Genomic DNA, 14,220 nt, shown 5'->3' on the forward strand with positions numbered 1-14,220 from the left:
CTGCATGTAACCATCACCCAGCTCCACCTGATGATTATAGTTCATGGCCAGTTTTCTTCATCTCTACCTTTCATCCCAAGTTCTTGGATTATTTTGAAGTAAATGCCAGGCATCATATTTTATCTATTTTAGCATGTATTTCTAAAAGATAAGGCTTCTTTTTTCAGTTTATGTTAAAAAAATTATATCCAGTAAAATTGACTTTGGTATACAATTATTTTTTATTGTGTTAAAATATATAAGAATTTACCATTTTAACTGTTTTTTAACTGTTCAATTCGGTAGCATTAAGTACATTCATATTGTTGTGCAGCCATCACCACCATTCATCTTCAGAACTTAACTCATTTTGTAAAACAAATTCCATACCTATTAAACACTAACTCCCCATTGCTCCTTCCCCCTAACTCCTGGCAGCCACTTTTCTACTTACTGTCTCTGTGAATTTAATGTCTTCAGGTACCTCATAAAAGTGAAATCATATTTGTCTTTTTGCATCTGGCTTATTTTACTTAGCATAATATCTTCAAGGTTCATCCATGTTGTAGCACATGTCATAATTTTATTCCTTTTTAAGAAGGAATAGTCCATTGTATGTGTACACATTTTGTTTATTCATTCTTCTATCAATGGACATTTGGGTTGTCTCCATCTTTTGTCTGTTGTGAGTAATGCTGCTGTGAACATGGGTATACTATCTAAGACCCTGCTTTCAGTTCTTTTATTTATATGCCTAGAAGTGCAGTTGGTGGATCATATAATTTTATGTTAAATTTGTATCAGAACAATATTGGTTTTGAAATGAAAAAAAGTAAATTTTGTGAGTAACTGCCTTACTGTTTTCCAGTTATATATGTTTTAACATAAGTAGATTTGTGTAACCACCACTAAAATGAGGATACAGAACAGTTCCATCATAAAAACTCTCTCTTGATGCCCATTTGTAGTTAATTTTAGTAAGTAGGAAAGGAGAAGAATGAAATTCTCAGAGAACAAAATGTAAGAGGGAAACAGGAGAATGTTTACATTTAGGAGACCCCTCCTTTTTGTAGATGGTGTGTAGTGGATGGTGGTGTACCACCCAGGTCTATCTTCAGCTGCTGGGAGAGCTGCCTTGCTATCTTAGGGCTGCCAGCTTTCAGTAACCAAAATGTGTGGCATTACAAAGGCTCTGCTCCTTTGACCCAGCTTGGGTCAAATTCTGAAGGGTGTTCCCAGCACCAGAATTCCTTGTGGTTTTGGCTGAGGCCTTTGGCTGGTGCTTTTCCACAGTTCAACTTATCTCTCTGCCCACTCCTGCTTTTCATCTCTGCCATGAATGTTTTCCCAAGAGCACTCCCTAATAAACTCTTTAAGTGTTAATCTCCATGTCAGAATTTGCTTCCCAGAGAAGCCTGTTTATGACACATTTTTCTTAATCTGCAAAATCTGTAAATACAAAGCAAAAAATGAATTAAGCTTGAAGAGTATTTTTATGTCAGAACCTAGGAATATTATCAATATTTGATAGTACTTTTCAGAAGTGTAGAAGTTATTGAACATGTATATCTTATGCTTTTCTTACCCTTCTGAGTCAAAAACAGGTATCTTCTAATAGTAAGGAAAGTACAGCCTCACTCTTCTTGGCCCAGAGCTCACACAGCATGCACTATATTTTTTGGTTTATGTAAAAGAGACTAATGCTAATCTGTGCTGTTCTTCTCTTTAATAGAACCACAAAATAAGAGAACTCCAGATTTGCCCGAAGAAGAATATGTCAAGGAAGAGATCAAGGAGAATGAAGAAGCAGTCAAAAAGATGCTCGTAGAAGCAACCCGGGAGTTTGAGGAGGCTGTGGTATGTAAACTAGATTTACTCATATTTTTTTCTCTATCTTCATTCTTCTCCTTGAAACTGGTTATCCCATCCATCCTTTTTACGCACCTGAGCCCTAGGAAGGTAAAAGAGAAGTTCAAGATGGAGGAAGGCAAAAAGTGGGACTGATCTGGGCTTCAGGCATGTTGCCCTGAAGCTTTGCTTTGAAAACCTTTTAGTTTTTGGCAAGACAACTTGAGAGGGAAAGGGAGAAAAATTGGGCAGAATAGAAGAAGTTATATATAAACAACATAGGCCAGGCGTGGTGGCTCACACCTGTGATCCTAGCACTCTGGGAAGCTTAGGCAGGTGGATCGTTTGAGCTCAGAGTTCGAGACCAGCCTGAGCAAGATTGAGACCCCATCTCTACTAAAAAAAAAACATAAATTATCTGGAAAACTGAAAATATATAGAAAAAATTAGCTGGGCATGGTGCTGCATGCCTGTAGTCCCAGTTACTTGGGGGAGGCTAAGGCAGGAGGATTGCCTGAGCTCAAGACTTTGAGGTTGCTGTGAGCTAACTGATGCCATGGCACTCTAGCCCAGACAGCAGAGTGAGACTGTCTCAAAAAAAAAAAAAAAAAAAAAAAATTATATGTATGTATCTTCTCCAAGACAAAAAATCTTAGAAGTTAACTTTCTTATTAATAAAACAAGGCTGGGCTCGGTGGCTCACGCCTGTAATCCTAGCACTCTGGGAGGCCAAGGCGGGCAGATTGCTCGAGGTCAGGAGTTCGAAACCAGCCTGAACAAGAGCGAGACCCCGTCTCTACTATAAATAGAAAGAAATTAATTGGCCAACTAATATATATATATAGAAAAAATTAGCCGGGCATGGTGGCACATGCCTGTAGTCCCAGCTACTTGGGAGGCTGAGGCAGCAGGATCACTTGAGCCCAGGAGTTTGAGGTTGCTGTGAGCTAGGCTGACGCCACGGCACTCACTCTAGCCTGGGCATCAAAGCGAGACTCTGCCTCAAAATAAATAAATAAATAAATAAAACAAGAATGATTAGGCTTCAGGCTAAAAGAAGAAAGTAATTTAAAGTTTGTGTAATTGAGTGAAGGAATGCACAGGAATTGGCAAGAATTCAAGGATTGTTGCTTGCTGTAGTCTGTGTTTTATTACTTGATATTTGGTTCATTTTCCGTAAACTTTAAACACTCCCAACAGCTCTCAAATATGGCCTACATAGGTCTCTTTTCATATGGTGTGCCTAAATGTAGTATAGCTCGGAAGCCCTAATATATTCCTGTGACAATTTTTTTTTTTTTTTTTTTTGAGACAGAGTCTCGCTTTGTTGTCCAGGCTAGAGTGAGTGCCGTGGTGTCAGCCTAGCTCACAGCAACCTCAAACTCCTGGGCTCGAGTGATCCTTCTGCCTCAGCCTCCCGAGTAGCTGGGACTACAGGCATGCGCCACCATGCCCGGCTAATTTTTTTATATATATATCAGTTGGCCAATTGATTTCTTTCTATTTATAGTAGAGACGGGGTCTCGCTCTTGCTCAGGCTGGTTTTGAACTCCTGACCTTGAGCAATCCGCCCGCCTCGGCCTCCCAAGAGCTAGGATTACAGGCGTGAGCCACAGCGCCCGGCCGACAATTTTTTTGACTACTTAATATATATAGGCATTGGAAGGCACTGGAGATGGAGTGATGAACAAAACATATGATTGCTGCCCTTATGGACCTTACAATCTGGGGGTAACGTCAAACATTTAACAAATAAATCTAATAAACACATGGGTACACACATATACCTATATACTTTCCATATTCAGTGTAGCTTCTTATATTCTGTCGGAATAGCATAGTCAATTATGCATACATATAGATACATACACCCCCCCACCTATACACACTCTCTGCACCCTCCCCACCTTCCTCTCCTGGAATCAAATCCATTAGCAGCAATCATCCTTAATGGAAAATAATCTCCCCTCCAAAAATGTAAAACAAAAACGACACAAGCAAAAACTGAAAACTAAGAGACAATAAGAAGGCTTTAATGCCTCATACTTCACCTATGCCCCAATTGTCATGGTAGTAAGACACAGTCTGCCATATTATTTACACTGATCAAAACACAACATAGAACACAACAAAATTTAGCATATCACTGTTCATACTATATCCCTCATCAAAAAAGTAAATCAAAAAAAGTAAATAATACACACCCGTATATATATATACATATTTGTATTCACACACATCCAACATGAATAAACATAAGAAAGAACAAAGCATATTTGAGGAGCTGAAGGAAATCCAGTGTGATTGGGATGCACAGGGCAAGGTCGTGGTAGTTGGAAGAGAGAAGATATTGCAAGAGTTCAAGTCTTACTTATTTTCTCTAGGTGGATGAGAGCCCTGATTTTGAAATACATATAACAATGTGTGATGATGATCCACCCACACCAGAGGAAGACTCAGAAACGCAGCCTGATGAGGAGGAAGAAGAAAAAGCTTCTCCACCAGAGGTGGCAGCTGCCATTAAGATCATCCGGCAGTTAATGGAAAAGTTTAACTTGGATCTATCAACAGTTACACAGGCCTTCCTAAAAAATAGTGGTGAGCTGGAGGCTACTTCCTCCTTTTTAGCATCTGGTCATAGGGCTGATGGATACCCCATTTGGTCCCGGCAGGATGACATAGATTTGCAAAAAAGTGATGAGGATACCAGAAATGCATTGGTCAAAAAATTTGGTGCTCAGAATGTAGCTCGGAGGATTGAATTTAGAAAGAAATAATTAGCAAGATAACAAGGGAGACATAATTGTGCCAGGTGAGGTGGTAAAAAAACTTGTGACCATTGAACTTGAGAGAGTGCTTCCATTGGACCTGAGACTTATCTAATGATCAATGTTGCTGTTGCTCTATGAATCCTAGATTTTGTAGCCAAACAGAGTTGTGTAGGAGGATAAAAAGAAATCAGATATATTTAGCACTATCCCTGCAAGTATCAATGTGTTTTTAAAAGGAAAATCTAAACTAGAGGGGTTGGTCCACATAGTTGTAATCCTTTGTTGGAATGGAGCCCTTGCTATATTGGTGACAGGAGTTAGTGACAGAGTAAAAGGAGGAAAATTAATAGGCATAGGTCTGTTCAGGCAGGATAAATAATCTATCCTTTGGCAGAAGCTTCTCTAGATTGTGACAGATTCCAAATCAAGAATCTAGAAATAGAAGGTTTAATTACAAGGCCTTGAGCATGCATTATCTCAAACCCTTGCCTCTTGCCCAGTGAGCTGATTTATAGACTGCTTTGAAAATCCCATATTCATTTTGCTAATGTAATATTTGGGGACCCTGCTCCTTGGCTGTTCTTTGAGGTCTTCTCAGTCAAGTCTCCAGCATGTGTTTCTTTACCTTCCACTCAGTTTTGTGTAAAACACACAACCCTAGAGAGTCTTGAGAGTAATCTTACCCCATTAATGTTAATGTGTTTTTATTGAGGATAGTTTTGTGCTAAGGATTGTGTTAGATTTAGTTAGTGGATTGATTCCACTTTGTTGTGTTTTTATTATTGAAAATAAATATAACTTTGTATTTGAGTCTCATCAACAAGTGTTGTCTTTGATTCTATACACAGAACCTTTTAGATATAAAAGCCATAAAGGAACTAACATTTGGCTATGGTTATTAGAACCAATAAAGTAGTTCCATTTTAGTTCAAATAGGCCATTAGAAAGATGCTCCATATTCTGGATGAAGCAATGAGAAGATCTGCATCAAGGACTATGAAAAGTGGCAAAATAAGGTGAAGTACTGAGAGCTGAAGGGGAAAGAAACCAGTCAGGAACCAGCAGGTATCAGTGCCCCACCCAGTATTCACCTTTCCAGTGCATGCCACCAACAGGAGTCCTGCTGTAAGCACCTGCTTGAGGCTTTCTTTGCTTGAAGTGCTATGGAGTTAATGCCCCTGGCCTATGAAACTAGCAAAAGAGCAAAATATCTTCCCAAACATGGAGACACCACATGTTCTTTGTGGAAGTTAAGTAGCCAGGGATCACCCTACAGCCCACCTCACACTCTGTGACTGCAGTCCCCTGGAATCAAATCCATTTGCAACAATCATCCTTAATGGAAAATAATCTCCCCTCCAAAAATGTAAAACAAAAATGACACAAACAAAAACTGAAAACTGAGAGACAATAAGAAGGCTTTAATGCCTCATACTTCACCTATGCCCCAACTGTCATGGTTGTAAGACATAGTCTGCCATATTATTTACACTGATCAGTTACCACAGAACACAACAAAATTTAGCATATCATTGTTCATACTACATCCCCCATCAAAAAAAGTAAATAAACACCACATGAAATATCAACTTACCCCAAATAAAAGCAATAATAACCTAGAGATTCTACTGTACTATTACTACACTAACCCAGGATATTTTAATCCTCTTCCTATCTATTTTTTTTTTTTTCTTTTGAGACAGAGTCTCACTCTGTTGCCCAGTCTAGAGTGCCGTGGCATCAGCCTAGTCATAGCAACCTCAAATTCCTGGGCTCAAGCAATCCTCCTGCCTCTGCCTCCCGAGTAGCTTGGACTACAGGCATGCGCCACCATGCCCGGCTAATTTTTTCTATATATTTTTAGTTGTCCAATTAATTTCATTATATTTTTAGTACAGACGGGGTCTCACTCTTGTCCAGGCTGGTTTCTAATTCCTGACCTTGAGTGATCCTCCCGCCTTGGCCTCCCAGAGTGCTAGGATTACAGGAGTGAGCCACTTGCAGCTGGCCACTTCCTACCTATTATCAAAATATCCTCAGGGAGTTCTGGATACATTATAAACATTGTTGCAGTAGATTCCTCTTCTTGAGGTAGTTCAAAGTTTAAACACAGCAGATTTACCTATTTTTCTACACTACCATAAAAGGCCTACAAGCTAAATCTTCATCCCCATTTTCAGACTATGATCATTTTTTCCCTCAGAACAAACTAACCTAACAATTGGAAACACAAGAGATAAAAAGTCACAGAAAAATTTAAAAAGCAAAACAGTCTGTATCATCATGCAAAGCATGTGGCAAACTGTTTGAAGCTGCCTCACACACTGGCACACTTTGAGGCTGCCGCCGTTGCCCTCTCTCTCAGGCATAGTGGCTGACGCCTGTTCCAAGCAGGCCAAGGAGACCTGAGGGATGTCCGCTGGCTTTTTGTGCTGCACACTGATGTCCTCCAGCACCTGCTGCCAAAGAAGCTTTATCAAGTACGTCTGGACCAGCACATCTTTCTGCTGTAATTCATTCCTTAGCTCTAAGACATCCTCCTTGATAATTTGTCCTGGACAGATAACTGCAGTCTTTTTTGTAGAAAAAAAAATTCTGTCTGTCTTGCAATATCTAGAAATTTCTGGATACACTGATCAACACCAGTTCAAATTTCTTCATGATCAGTGCCATTGATGCAATGCTGACTCACCAGAGAAGCAAAACAAGCCTCACTCAAAAGATGACTCCAACTTGTCCATCATCAAAGTACTGTTAGAAGGTTTTGCAGCGCACCTGGCGCTACCCAAAGAAACAAATCCTGGCCTGGGAGTCCCGGCAGAGGTGGTGGAGGCCCTGGTGGCTGCCCAGAGAACATATTGGCTAGTAGATCTGTCGTGTCCAAAATCAACTCCTGCCTTTAATAGCGCTGCCTATTAGATGTATGGAGGCCAGGCTGATGCTGTTACAATGCCCTTCAGTCAGAGCTGCTTTGCTGGGGCTGGCTGCTAGGAGACAGAGCTGAGCCATGGCAAGACAATGCTCCACATCCTGGAGATACTGCTTAGGTCTGTGGAATTGAGAGCTTTGCGATAGCAGCCATTAGACCTCCCTTCCAAAAGCAGCTGCTCTGGGGCTCCTTGTACTCTTATACTTCTTTTTGGATATTTTTTTTTCTTGGAGAACAATGCCTGGAGCAGAGGTTGGGCAAGAGTCCCTCCTTCTGAAGAAGAAATTAGTTGCTTTTAGATTTTGCAACTCTTATGGTTTTAGGGATGCTCTTGCTACCTTTGTGCATGTTCATTTTTCACTCCACGCTTTACATCAGGCTTTTCCAGAACACTATGTAACCTATATGGTCAGGGGTTATAACACATGGGGACACTGCTTCTCAACCAGAAGGGACCAAGGGACCAACAGCTCATAGAACCTTCCAAAAGACAGTTAACATGGAGGCTTCTGGAGGGGCCTTTGCCTTGGGCTTCTGTGTGGGTCACTGTGGACTACTGACCTATGCCTACTTAGCACTACTTCCTGGAGCTGTATCCCTGGTCCCTCTCAACCCAAAGCTGCTGCATTCAAGTCCTGGGTTGATCCAAAGCCCCCTGGTGGACCTCTTGCCCCAGAGACAGCAGTGGTGGCTGCGGCGTTGGGGCCCTGGGTTGCTCCGAAGCCCCCTGGTGCACGTCTTGCCCCAGAGACAGCAGTGGTGGCTGCGGCGTTGGGGCCCTGGGTTGCTCCGAAGCCCCCAGGAGCACGTCTTGCCCCAGAAACAGCAGTGGTGGCTGCGGCGTTGGGGCCCTGGGTTGCTCCGAAGCCCCCTGATGCACCTCTTGTCCCAGAGACAGCAGTGGTGGCTGATGTACTGGAGCCCTGGGTTGCTCCGAAGCCCCCTGGTGCACGTCTTGCAGCAGAAACAGCAGTGGTGGCTGCGGCGTTGGGGCCCTGGGTTGCTCCGAAGCCCCCTGGAGCACGTCTTGCCCCACAAAGAGCAATGGTGGCTGCGGCGTTGGGGCCCTGGGTTGCTCCGAAGCCCCCTGGAGCACGTCTTGCCCCAGAGACAGCAGTGGTGGCTGATGCATTGGAGCCCTGGGTTGCTCCGAAGCCCCCTGATGCACCTCTTGTCCCAGAGACAGCAGTGGTGGCTGATGCACTGGAGCCCTGGGTTGCTCCAAAGCCCCCTGGTGCATGTCTTGCCCCAGAGACAGCAGTGGTGGCTGCGGCGTTGGGGCCCTGGGTTGCTCCGAAGCCCCCTGGAGCACATCTTGCCCCAGAAACAGTAGTGGTGGCTGCGGCGTTGGGACCCTGGGTTGCTCCGAAGCCCCCAGGAGCACGTCTTGCCCCAGAAACAGCAGTGGTGGCTGCGGCGTTGGGGCCCTGGGTTGCTCCGAAGCCCCCTGATGCACCTCTTGTCCCAGAGACAGCAGTGGTGGCTGATGCACTGGAGCCCTGGGTTGCTCCGAAGCCCCCTGGTGCACGTCTTGCAGCAGAAACAGCAGTGGTGGCTGCGGCGTTGGGGCCCTGGGTTGCTCCGAAGCCCCCTGGAGCACGTCTTGCCCCAGAAACAGCAGTGGTGGCTGCGGCGTTGGGGCCCTGGGTTGCTCCGAAGCCCCCTGGAGCACGTCTTGCCCCAGAGACAGCAGTGGTGGCTGCGGTGTTGGGGCCCTGGGTTGCTCCGAAGCCCCCTGGAGCATGTCTTGCCCCAGAAACAGCAGTGGTGGCTGCGGCGTTGGGGCCCTGGGTTGCTCCGAAGCCCCCTGGAGCACGTCTTGCCCCAGAAAGAGCAATGGTGGCTGCGGCGTTGGGGCCCTGGGTTGCTCCGAAGCCCCCTGGTGCACGTCTTGCCCCAGAGACAGCAGTGGTGGCTGATGCATTGGAGCCCTGGGTTGCTCCGAAGCCCCCTGATGCACCTCTTGCCCCAGAGACAGCAGTGGTGGCTGATGCACTGGAGCCCTGGGTTGCTCCAAAGCCCCCTGGTGCATGTCTTGCCCCAGAGACAGCAGTGGTGGCTGCGGCGTTGGGGCCCTGGGTTGCTCCAAAGCCCCCTGGAGCACGTCTTGCCCCAGAAACAGCAGTGGTGGCTGTGGCGTTGGGGCCCTGGGTTGCTCCGAAGCCCCCTGGTGCATGTCTTGTCCCAGAGACAGCAGTGGTGGCTGCTGCGTTGGAGCCCTGGGTTGCTCCGAAGCCCCCTGGTGCATGTCTTGCCCCAGAAACAGCAGTGGTGGCTGTGGCGTTGGGGCCCTGGGTTGCTCCGAAGCCCCCTGGAGCACTTCTTGCCCCAGAAACAGCAGTGGTGGCTGTGGCGTTGGGGCCCTGGGTTGCTCCGAAGCCCCCTGGAGCATGTCTTGCCCCAGAAACAGCAGTGGTGGCTGTGGCGTTGGGGCCCTGGGTTGCTCCAAAGCCCCCTGGAGCACTTCTTGCCCCAGAGACAGCAGTGGTGGCTGTGGCGTTGGGGCCCTGGGTTGCTCCGAAGCCCCCTGGAGCACGTCTTGCCCCAGAGACAGCAGTGGTGGCTGTGGCGTTGGGACCCTGGGTTGCTCCGAAGCCCCCTGATGCACCTCTTGTCCCAGAGACAGCAGTGGTGGCTGCGGCGTTGGGGCCCTGGGTTGCTCCGAAGCCCCCTGGTGCACGTCTTGCCCCAGAGACAGCAGTGGTGGCTGTGGCGTTGGGGCCCTGGGTTGCTCCAAAGCCCCCTGATGCACCTCTTGTCCCAGAGACAGCAGTGGTGGCTGTGGCGTTGGGGCCCTGGGTTGCTCCGAAGCCCCCTGGTGCACGTCTTGCCCCAGAGACAGCAGTGGTGGCTGTGGCGTTGGGGCCCTGGGTTGCTCCGAAGCCCCCTGGAGCACTTCTTGCCCCAGAGACAGCAGTGGTGGCTGCTGCGTTGGAGCCCTGGGTTGATAGGAAGCCCACTGGTGCATGTATTGCCCCAGAGACAGTGGTGGTGGCTGCTGCGTTGGAGCCCTGGGTTGATAGGAAGCCCACTGGTGCACGTCTTGCCCCAGAGACACCGGCGGTGGCTGCTGCCTTTCAGCCCTGGGTTGCCTGTCTTGATAATTCTGAGGCTGTTGGTGCGGCTTCAAATGATAGTGCCAATCATTCTGCTGCTGTCCTTGCAATAGTGAATAATGACGACATTCTTTCTCCTGTTTTTCCTGCTGCTTTCTCATTCCATACTCACTATGAGCATAATATGAATAAAAAAATCTTGCATGCTGGCTTTCTCTGGTCTCAGTCCTTTTCCTGACAATATAAGGCAAGGAAGACGTAGGAGGAAGAAGGTAGGTTATTGAGCTATAGCTTAGAAAAGGATGGGCAGGAGAATGCCCACTTTCTGTGTCACCTTGATCCTCCAAAACACCACCTGGTTGCTTTTTAGTGCCTTGGCCCATATAGGAGCAACAGGAATCTGCTCGTTGACTGGGAACCCCCTGTTTCTCCAGAGAGGAGCAACTAGCTCTACCCATCAGAACCTTCTGGGCACAGGAGAGGCTCTGCTTGCTGTCATAGCTGGGAGCTGCAGCTTGGGTATCCTGGAGGCTTGAAAGTGGATGGGCTTGGCCTTGGGAATTTTGTTTCCAAAACTGAAATAGTCTCTGTCTCTCCTCAGCTGGAAGTCTGGCTCTATTATTCTGGAACCAGTTCTAAAGGGAAAAGATAATATTGTTTGATCAAATTGACTTATATAATTATATTCCTCAATTCATTTCCTTGATGTAGGAGGATGTTTATATATATACATTTTTAAATAATTTTTAAAGGCTGGTCAATGAAGCAGTGGAAGTGGAGAAGGAACAAAGGAATCTGTAACTGGTTGTAATCAATTAGTTGTAAATACCACTGCATTCAGACCAACCGACATAGGAGGATTTTCTATTTAATTCTCTCCCCAGCAAAGTCCCTGACTTGCCTTCTTCCATTAAGTAGGGCATATAAAACACAAAGGCCTGCAGGACTGCACATATGATTACAGAGGTCATACACTGCATATTTCTAGAACTATAACCTCCTCCACTGGAGATAGTGACTATATGGTTTACATGCAAACTAAGAATCTCTCCCCAACCTGTTTATGACACATTTTGCAATCTTCTTTTTCTTGTTCACGAGGAGACTCACTCTGTACTACAGACTAGGCTCTCAGCTGTCACACCTAGACATGCATCATTCCCACAGCCCTGCTATTCTGCTCATGCTATCCCACCAGGGTGAATTAATGATGTGCTTTCTGACACCCTATACTTCTCTTTCTTATATGGTCATGATTCTTACATGCCTTGGGTTCAAAGGTCACAAGTAAAGAAAGCAATTGTTTGACTCATGTCTTGACCATATACTTGCTATATATGTCCCTCTAAGGGGGAAAAACACAAAGCATTTTTCCTCTGTTCTCACACCTCAACAATCACAGAAAACTTCTGTCAGCAAATGTGTGGGTTTTTTTCCCTACACACCAAGCAAGCAATTAATTCTGAGTGGACACTATCTGGGTGTCTTCCAATTCAATTTTGAAACTATCTACCTGGAGATAGTGACAGATTCCACAGGTTGAGGGCTCAGTCCCACAGGACTGCCCCTTCACACCAGTCATAAGTCCAGGCTTCTGGAACTTCTGATCAACCAGCTTCAATCAGGTGTTCCCACAACCCCTCTTTGGGTTCAATTAATTTGCTAAAGCTCACAGAACTCAGAGAAACATGTTTACAGGTTTAAAACAAAGGATATTATAAAGGATATAGATGGCCCCCCCTGGACATACTACCTTCTAGGAATTTCCATGTGTTCAGCTATCTAGAAGCTCTCTGCACCCAGTCCTTTTGGTTTTTTTATGGAGGCTTTATTATGTAGGCATGATTGATTAAACCACTGGCCACTGGTGATCAATTTAACTTTCAGCCTCTCTCTCCTCCCCAGAGGTTGGGGGCTGGGACTGAAAGTCCCAACTCTCTAATCATGCCTTGGTCTTCCTGATGACCAGTCTGCATCCTGAGGCTACTAGGAGCTGTTAGCCATTAGTCAACTCATTAAGCATACAAAAAGTCATCACTTTGCAGATTCTAAGGATTTTAGGAGTTGTATGCCAAGAAACAGGGTTGAAGACCAAACATATATTTTAGAATATCCATCACAAACCCTAACTATTTCATTCAACGTATCAAATCCTCATTTCTCTCCCTCATAAAAATAGAATAATAATATCCAAGTTACCAGGCCTTTGAAGGAGGTAGAGTTGAGAAAAATGCTTTTTATGTACCCAAGCTGTCTAAATAAGCCAAGGTTTGAATAAGAGAGGATGATTCTTATAGATCAGACAATAAGATCAGTTATTGGCATAAATAAGAACCTCTTGTTTTTATATTTCCTTGACCTGTGCTACCAACTTCAGAAACGCTTTAGGCTATTAGTAGCCCTGGAACTACAAAGATCTTTGATCCACACACAAGATGACTATTTGAAACAAAACTATGACTATGCATAATGAACCAGGTGCCTCCAAACATACTCTCCGTTTTCTCCTGAGAAGTCCAGGATGTAAAGATTTGTACATATTTTAGAGAAAGCTGAGGTGCAGGAGTGCTACGGTTTGAATGTCTCTTCCAAAACTTATGTTGAAACTTAATCCCCAATGTGGCAGTATTGAGAGGTGGGGCCTTAAAAGGTGATTAGCTCATGAGGGCTCTGCTTACATGAACTAATTAATCCATTAATGGATCAGTAGATTAAACCACCAGTCCCACTTCCTTGATAACCCATTAATCCATTAATTCATCTCATGATGATCCAACTAAGGAAGCAAGTGCCCACTTTCTCACATCACAGACCTATGCTCCTTTTACCCAGTCTTCCAGTTTACATACAGGGGTCCTTTCTGTAAACACATGCAGCTTGATTAATATGCTACAGTTCCCATGAACTTCCTTTTATAAGCCTGCCCTTTGATAGCTACCGAAAATGATTAAAAAGCAGTATTGAGGCTGGGCGCGGTGGCTCACGCCTGTAATCCTAGCACTCTGGGAGGCCGAGGCGGGCGGATTGCTCGAGGTCAGGAGTTCGAAACCAGCCTGAGCAAGAGCGAGACCCCGTCTCTACTATAAATAGAAAGAAATTAATTGGCCAACTAATATATATAGAAAAAATTAGCCGTGTATGGTGGCGTATGCCTGTAGTCCCAGCTACTCGGGAGGCTGAGGCAGGAGGATTGCTTGAGCCCAGGAGTTTGAGGTTGCTGTGAGCTAGGCTGACGCCATGGCACTCACTCTAGCCTGGGCAACAAAGCGAGACTCTGTCTCAAAAAAAAAAAAAAAAGCGAGCCGGGCAGGGTGGCTCACGCCTGTAATCCTAGCTCTAGCTCTCTGGGAGGCTGAGGCGGGCGGATTGCTCAAGGTCAGGAGTTCGAAACCAACCTGACCAAGAGGGAGACCCTGTCTCTACTATAAACAGAAAGAAATTAATTGGCCAACTAATATATATAGAAAAAATTAGCCGGGCATGGTGGTGCATGCCTGTAGTCCCAGCTACTTGGGAGGCTGAGGCAGCAGAATCGCTTGAGCCCAGGAGTTTGAGGTTGCTGTGAGCTAGGCTGACGCCACGGCACTCACTCTAGCCTGGGTAACAAAGTGAGACTCTGTCTCAAAAAAAAAAAAAA

The 14,220-nt window shown here is 45.5% G+C and overlaps 1 pseudogene; it reads right to left on the minus strand.

The window, feature by feature from the left end:
* Nucleotides 1–5,538: 5,538 nt before the first annotated feature.
* On the minus strand, nucleotides 5,539–7,455 carry LOC142862585 (mediator of RNA polymerase II transcription subunit 28 pseudogene; annotated as a pseudogene).
* Nucleotides 7,456–14,220: the final 6,765 nt, after the last annotated feature.

This window comes from Microcebus murinus, chromosome 20 (genome assembly GCF_040939455.1).
Source record: "Microcebus murinus isolate Inina chromosome 20, M.murinus_Inina_mat1.0, whole genome shotgun sequence".
Classification (NCBI taxonomy): Eukaryota; Metazoa; Chordata; class Mammalia; order Primates; family Cheirogaleidae; genus Microcebus; species Microcebus murinus.